The sequence below is a fragment of the Mytilus trossulus genome, chromosome 3 (genome assembly GCF_036588685.1).
Source record: "Mytilus trossulus isolate FHL-02 chromosome 3, PNRI_Mtr1.1.1.hap1, whole genome shotgun sequence".
NCBI lineage: Eukaryota > Metazoa > Mollusca > Bivalvia > Mytilida > Mytilidae > Mytilus > Mytilus trossulus.
Genome location: NC_086375.1, coordinates 89,278,975 through 89,287,324, shown reverse-complemented (window position 1 = coordinate 89,287,324; position 8,350 = coordinate 89,278,975).

Here is an 8,350-nt window from a genome sequence, read left to right as displayed (position 1 = left end):
AGTTGCTTTCTCATTGATGTATACCCCATTCCTCTTTTATTCCTATGATTCATTGTTTTATAGTATTTATTTAATCTAGAACATCAAGATCATTTATCTGTCTTTGGAAGACTAGATCTGGTGTGGTGCTCTGTAGATTTCATATTTGATGAGCCTGAAACTTCTGTTGCAGAAAGCTAGACATAGGGATGGTGATCCAGGGTGGCGTTAGATAACTTCTTTGAAGCTTTATATTTTAGAAGGTGGAAGTCTGCTGCTTCCTACCCTGTATATGGATGCCTCATATTACAAACTTTCCATCAGTCACATATCCAGTGTCCTTGACCTCATTTTCATGATTCAGTGCCTACCCGAAAAAAAAGTTAAGAATTTTTGTAATGACAATTTCTCTCTGATTATAAGTAAAAGGATACCTATATTTGGTGTTTCATACCTTTCAAAGTCCTGATGCCCGTCAGACAGTTTTCACTTGACCTCTACCTCATTTCATGGATCAATGAACAGGGTTGAGTTTTGGGGGTCAAGTCCATATCTTGGATACTATCAGCAATAGGTCTAGTATTTTCGTTGTATGGAAGGACTGTAAGAAGTACATGTCCGACTGGCAGGTGTCATCTGACCTTGACCTCATTTTCATGGTTCAGTGGTTATACTTAAGTTTTTCGAGTTTTGGTCTTTTTTTCTAATAATATATGCAACAGGTCAACTATATTTGGTGTATGGAAATGCAATAGGTCAACTATATTTGTTGTATTGAAGAATTGTTAGCTGTACATACATGGTTCATCTGCCCTTACCTCATTTTCATGGTTCATTGGTTAATGTTAAGTTTATGTAAAAGTTGTTATAAAGCTTTATATTTAGGACTCAACATAACATCAATGATTAGTAAAGAAGGCAAGAATTTCAGCATGTACACTCCTGTATATCTTTAGTTTATATTTACTAGATTTGCATAATCTAAGGGTCACTATCAGTAATAAAATATCACACTTCTCACTTTGTCCCATTATAATTTAAATTTTCTATTTCAAATTTCTCAAAATTTCGTCAAGTAGGACTTCAAGGAGCAGGTCCGTTAAGGGCCGATTTTGGATTCAAATTTCAGGTTCATCTAACAAAATATTTTGGACACTTTTTAAACACTTTAATGATTTTTATAAGACCGCAAAATTTGAAAAAAATTTCGTCGTATATTGCTATCACGTTGGCGTCGTCGTCGTCCGAATACTTTTAGTTTTCGCACTCTTAACTTTAGTAAAAGTGAATAGAAATCTATGAAATTTTAACACAAGGTTTATGACCACAAAGGGAAGGTTGGGATTGATTTTGGGAGTTTTGGTCCCAACATTTTAGGAATAAGGGACCAAAAAGGGCCCAAATAAGCATTTTCTTGGTTTTCGCACTATAACTTTAGTTTAAGTTAATAGAAATCAATGAAATGGTGACGCAAGGTTTATGACCTCAAAAGAAAGGTTGGGATTGATTTTGGGAGTTTTGGTCCCAACAGTTGGAATAAAGGGTCCAAAATTAAACTTTGTTTGATTTCATTAAAAATTGAATAATTGGGGTTCTTTGATATGCCGAATCTAACTGTGTATGTAGATTCTTAATTTTTGGTCCCGTTTCAAATTGGTCTACATAAAGGTCCAAAGGGTCCAAAATTAAACTTAGTTTGATTTTAACAAAAATTGAATCCTTGGGGTTCTTTGATATGCTGAATCTAAAAATGTACTTAGATTTTTTATTATTGGCCCAGTTTTCAAGTTGGCCCAAATCGGGGTCCAAAATTAAACTTTGTTTGATTTCGTCAATAATTGAATAATTGGGGTTCTTTGATATGTCAAATCTAACTGTGTATGTAGATTCTTAATTTTTGGTCCCGTTTTAAAATTGGTCTACATTAAAGTCCAAAGGGTCATTATTAAACTAAGTTTGATTTTAACAAAAATTGAATTCGTGGGCCTCTTTGTTATGCTGAATCTAAACATGTACTTAGATTTTTTAATATAAGCCCAGTTTTCAAGTTGGTCCAAATCAGGATCCAAAATTATTATATTAAGTATTGTGCAATAGCAAGAAATTTTCAATTGCACAGTTATAAATTCAGCAATAGCAAGAAATTTTCAATTGCACAGTATTGTGCAATAGCAAGAAATCTTCAATTGTACAGTATTGTGAAATAGCAAATATCTTCAATTGCACAATAGCAAGAAATATCTAATTGCACAATATTGTGCAATAGCAAGAAATTCCAATTGGATTTCAATTGGAGTTATCTTTCTTTGTCCAGAATAGTAGTTGAATCAACTTAAATCATTGTTTTATACAAAATACAATGTATATTCACTTTTACTACCAACTGATAGATTAAAACAATCTTTACCATTCAGTCATTGTCAGTTATAACAAGCACTTTTTTTACATTTTAATATTTTATGATGTATTTAAATGAGTAGTTATTGTTGCAAACTTCATTAGAAATTTAAATTGAGATCAGTTTTGAATAAGGGAAAGGGGGATTTGAAAAAAAATTGGGGGGGTCAATATTTTTCATTTCAGATTTCATAAATAAAAAGAAAATTTCTTCAAACATTTTTTTGAGAGGATTAATATTCAACAGCATAGTGAATTGCTCAAAGGCAAAATTTTTTTTTTAAGTTCATTAGACCACATTCATTCTGTGTCAGAAACCTATGCTGTGTCAACTATTTAATCACAATCCAAATTTAGAGCTGAATCCAGCTTGAATGTTGTGTCCATACTTGCCCCAACCGTTCAGGGTTCAACCTCTGCGGTCGTATAAAGCTGCGCCCTGCAGAGCATCTGGTTTCAATTGATTCAATTCGTTTATGTGAAAGATTTTTTTAAAACTGAAAAGTCATTAACAACGCTACCATCCAAGCTAAAATATGAAAAATCTATCAAATATGCAAAAAAAACGTCACTTTTCAGATGTTTTTTGTCAAAAAGGATAGTGGCCGCACCTGTGTTCATCCTAAACCTTTATATATGTTATGTATTATCATCAAATACAACTTACATTTCAATATTATGAAATGAATACAAAACCGTCTAAACCGTAATTAAATTGCTAAAATTGTCAAGATTTCAGTAATTTAAAAGACTTCATGATATTAGTACCTAATATATGTGCATTCTATTGTCAAAAACAGCCCATATTTAAGTAGCAGAAGCATTCTAATTTCCAATAAATAGCTAAAAGAACAAATTTTCACAATCTTTAATACTGCTATATTTTGGGGCCAAAAAGGGGTCTTACTGAACCTACTCCTTTGATTATATTGTTCATCTAAATTTGTGTTTGTGTTGCAGTCTTATACATGTTAAGGCTTCTCTGACTTGTATAACATAGAAAAGAGGATGGAAATGGGGAATGTGTCAAAGAGACAACCGCCGAAGGCCACCAATGGGTCTTCAATGCAGCAAGAAACTCCTGCACCCAGAGGGGTGCTTCAGCAAGCCCCTAAACAAAAATGCATACTAGTTCAGTGATAATGGATGTCATACTATAAACAACTTGATCTTAGTAAGTAAGAGACAAGATCATACAAGCATCATATTGTTTACTTCTATTAGACTTATTTGAAGAAGATTTCATTCAGCAATAATTTGTACAATTACATTTATTTTGTAAAAGAGGGACGAAAGATACCAAAGGGACAGTCGAACTCATAAATCTAAAACAAAGCTGACAACGCCATGGCTAAAAATGAAAAAGACAAACTGACAAACAATAGTACACATGACTCAACATATAAAATGAAAGAATTAACAACAGGAACCCCACCAAAAACTAGGGTTGGTCTCAGGTGCTCCGGAAGCTAAGCAGATCCTGCTCCACATGTGGCACCAGTCGTGTTGCTTATGTGATAATAAATCTGATAAATAGTCTAATTCGGTAAGTAACTGTCCTTGGATAATCTAATTAGTGCACTTAAACTTATATACACACATGCTTTTTAGCCACAACATCTATATAGACATTTTAACCATCAATATATTTTGCTATCATCAAAATTGAATGTTGGGTGAACCTAAACAGTCTCTTGTAATGGCTGATTTTGGCTTACTCTGATAAAATGCTGACTTGTAATGCTCATGAGTTTGCTTAGAAGGTGGCACAGTAGTAATTGCATTCCAGAATTTAGGTTGCTGTTTGTGTACCCTACCTAAGTCAATGTTTCTGAACAGTGATTAGACAAAAAATACTGTATCAACTGAACATACTTTTCCAAACTGAGGGATTAGGTGTAGAAAAATATGAAATGATTTTACATATAGATGAAAATTAATTTTTGAGAATTTTGTATTCACTGCTTGATAAAAGACTAGTGGCCTTAGGTTTTTATACGACCGCAAAAAATTTTGGCGTCGTATAATGGTATAATGGTATGTCGTTGTTGTCCAAAGACGCATTTAGTTTCCAAACTGTAACTTTTTTTTTTATTATGAATGGATCTCTATAAATTTAAACCAGAATGTTCAATATCACTAAAGGAAGCTTTGGATTGACTTTTTGGGTTATGGTCCCAATAGTTTAGGAATTAGGGGCCAAAAAGGGGACCCAAAATAAGCATTTTTGTAGTTTTCAAACAATAACTTGTTTTTAAGTGTATGAATCTCTGAAATTATACCACAAGTTTCCATACCATGAAGGGATTGTTGTTAGTTTTGACTTGGGGGTATTATTGCTCTAAATGATTTGGTAATGGGGGCAAAAGGGGCAAAAACTAGTGTTTTTTTTTGGTCAATGGACATTTAAAACAATTTGAAAGCAGTGTTAGACAAGTTGAAAAACATATAACATGGGTATGTTCAGATTTACCTCCCTTACACTACTTGTAAATTATGTATAAAGAAATGTCAGGTTTTGGACTAATTGGAAAAAAGGGGGGTGGACGTAGTTTCAATTTTTTTTTTCCAAATTTCTCAAATTTCAAATTTTTAAAAGTTTAAAGATGAACTCTTTTAATTTGCACAATATTGCGCAATAGATTTGTATACTTTTTATAGACTTCGAAATAGCCTGAGTCAGTCCACCGAGAGAGTCTATGGTATATCATGAAGAGCTATGGAATACCAGACAAGAAAATAAGAACCATAAAGGAGATATATAAAGGATTTAAGTGTTTCGCATTGATCAGGGAGAAACATCAGAATGGTTTGAGATTAAATCAGGAGTGAAACAGGGATGCGTAATGTCAGGTTTTCTTTTCCTTTTAGTCATGGACTGGATCATGCGGGTAACAACTGCAGACAAAGCAAGAGGGATACGATGGAACTTCAATGCTGTTCTAGAAGATCTTGACTTTGCTGATGACATCGCACTTCTTTCCTCAAAATTTAGCGACCTTGATGAAAAAACACAGAAATTAACAACTGAAGCTGAAAGAGTTGGAATGAAACTTAACCTCAAAAAGTGTAAAACTCTGAGATCCCAGCAAACAAAGAATAAAGAGTTGATAACGTTATACGACCAGAAAATAGAAGATGTAGACAAATTCACATACCTGGGAGCAGTCATGGACAAAGAGGGAGGAGGCAGTTGTGACATCAAAAACAGAATACAGAAAGCAAGAGGGACATTTCATCGCCTAAGAAATATAGGGTATTCAAGAGGAATTGGCTGAAAAACAAAAATACACCTATATAAATCATTAGTAAGACCTGTATTATTGTATGGATGCGAAACATGGAAATTAACAAATATTGAAGAAAAGAAACTAAATACTGTAGAACACCAATGCCTAAGAAAGATCCTAAAAAGAAGATGGCAAAGTAAAACATTGAACAAAACAGTAAACGAAATAGCTAACACCAGAAACATCAGTTGTGAAATCAGAAGGAGACGGTGGACATGGATAGGACATACATTAAGACGAGAAAGAGACAACAACAGCTATGTAGCTCTACAATGGGCACCAGCAGGGAAAAGAACTAGAGGAAGGCCAAAAACTACATGGAGAAGAACAACAGAGAGAGAAAGGAACCAACAAGGATGGACAAGTTGGAACGTAGCCAGAACAGCAGCAAAAGATAGAAAAGGGTGGAAAAACAGCGTGGAGGCCTTATGCGACTTCTGGCGCGGAGAGAATTAAGGTTAAGGTAAGGTAAGATTTGTATGCTATTGACATTTGTTTTGTGTCAGACACTCATATTATGTAAAAAAAATTGATCACAATCCAAATTCAGAGCTGCATCAAGCTTGAATGTTGTGTCCTTACTAATGCCCCAACTGTTCAGGGTTCGACCTCTGCGGTCGTATAAAGCTGAGCCCGGTGGAGCACCTGGTTAAGAATGGCAAAACAAGTAAACGGTCATGATACACATTCAGATTCATTTCTGAATAGTAAAATAAAAGTAGTTCAGTTAAATGTAAATGTAGAATTTTTGGCAGTGTAAGACGGTGGTGAAAATTCTAGAGGCCCTAAAGAGCCTGTGTCGCTCACCTTGGTCTATGTGAATAATTACAAAGGAAGCAGATGGATTCATGAAGTGTTTTGGTGATGGTGATGTGTTTGTACATCTTACTTTACTGAACATTCTTGCTGATTACAATTATCTCTATCTATAATGAACTTGGCCCAGTAGTTTCAGTGGAATATGTTATTAAAAATTAACAAACAAATTTTATGAAAATTATTAAGAATTGACTATAAAGGACAATAACTCCTTATGGGTCAATTGACCATTTCGGTCATGTTGACTTATTTGTAAATCTTACTTTGCCGAACATTATTGCTGTTTACAGTTTATCTTTATGTATAATAATATTCAAGATAATAACCAAAAACAGCAAAATTTCCTTTAAATTACCAATTCAGGGGCAGCAACCCAACAAAAGGTTGTCCGATTCATCTGAAAATTTCAGTGCAGATAGATCTTAACCTGATTAACAATTTGGTCCATGTCAGATTTGCTTTAAATGCTTTGGTTTTTGAGTTATATATGCCAAAAACTGCATTTTATCCCTAAGTTCTGTTTTTAGCCATGACGGCCAATTTGGTTGGTTGGCCGGATAGCCGGACACATTTTTTAAACTAGATACCCCAATGATGATTGTGGCCAAGTTTGGTTCAATTTGGTCCAGTAGTTTCAGAGGAGTTGATTTTTGTAAAAGTTAACGACGACGGACGCAAAGTGATGGGGAAAAGATCACTTTAGGTGAGCTAAAAAGGCTATCGTTATCCCTCATGGGCTAGTAAATACTACTGTGCCACCATAAACGTAGCACTTACTAGGGTAAGCTGATATAGAGGTGTCACACATTTTCAGCCCGTTATAGTATTTGTATAAACCGTTATATGTCGAGAGGGAATAGGACTTGGCCACTTCATACTTTGTATGCATATGCCTTATGTTACAAAGCTCCAGTCTGTCATATTTCCATTTTCATGGTTCAGCGAATCACTATGAGTGATTGTGATAACTATATTTGGAGTTCCTTGTAAGGTCGACATGGTTCAGTTGATATCAACTTTATTTCATGGATTAGTGATTCTTCAAATACTGCTAGCAAAACGTCATCTGTATGTGATGTGTGCAATATTGTAAGATGTACATATTACTCTTGTATGTACATTCTGACCTTGACCTCATTTTCATGATAAATTAATCATTGTTTAATTTTCATGGTTTGGTCGGTCTTTATACTATAAACATTTGGCCAACTATGTATGTAGCATGGAATGATTGTAAGGTGTACATGTCTATCTGATATGTCTATCCATCTGACCTTGACCTCATTTTCATGATTCATTAACCAATGTTAAGTTTTTATGGTTTGGTCTTTCTTTTATGCTATAATTAACAAACTATATATGTAGCATGGAATATGTCTTATCTGATATTGAGCCCATTGCCATTGATATTGCTAATATTGAATAAATGTGATACTTGTGGCAATAATATCATTATATTAAGACTTTCAGTATAAAATTAATCATAGTCAGTAAATCTGACGCGACATATATCAGCATGTGTATTCCTGTTTGTGTAACTTTTTTTAGTACTTTAACATGTAGTTGTTAAAAGAAAACATGAATCCAGTATGAAAATCACAATAAGTTTATATATAATATGTAATATATCAATCCTTTAGAATATAAGACATGTTCAAGATATTGGACATTTCCAAGCGAGATAACTCAAGTAGTTTAAGAAAGTTTTAGAAAAACTCTGATAGTTTTAAAATTGCTCACCGAGATATTGTTTTATTATGACACTTGATACTAAGTGTATTTAAAGTATTTAAGTCTTCATAGTTTTGGTAAATTGATATAACCTCGGGTTTGAAATTACAGAATGTATCTGTGTTATCCTATTG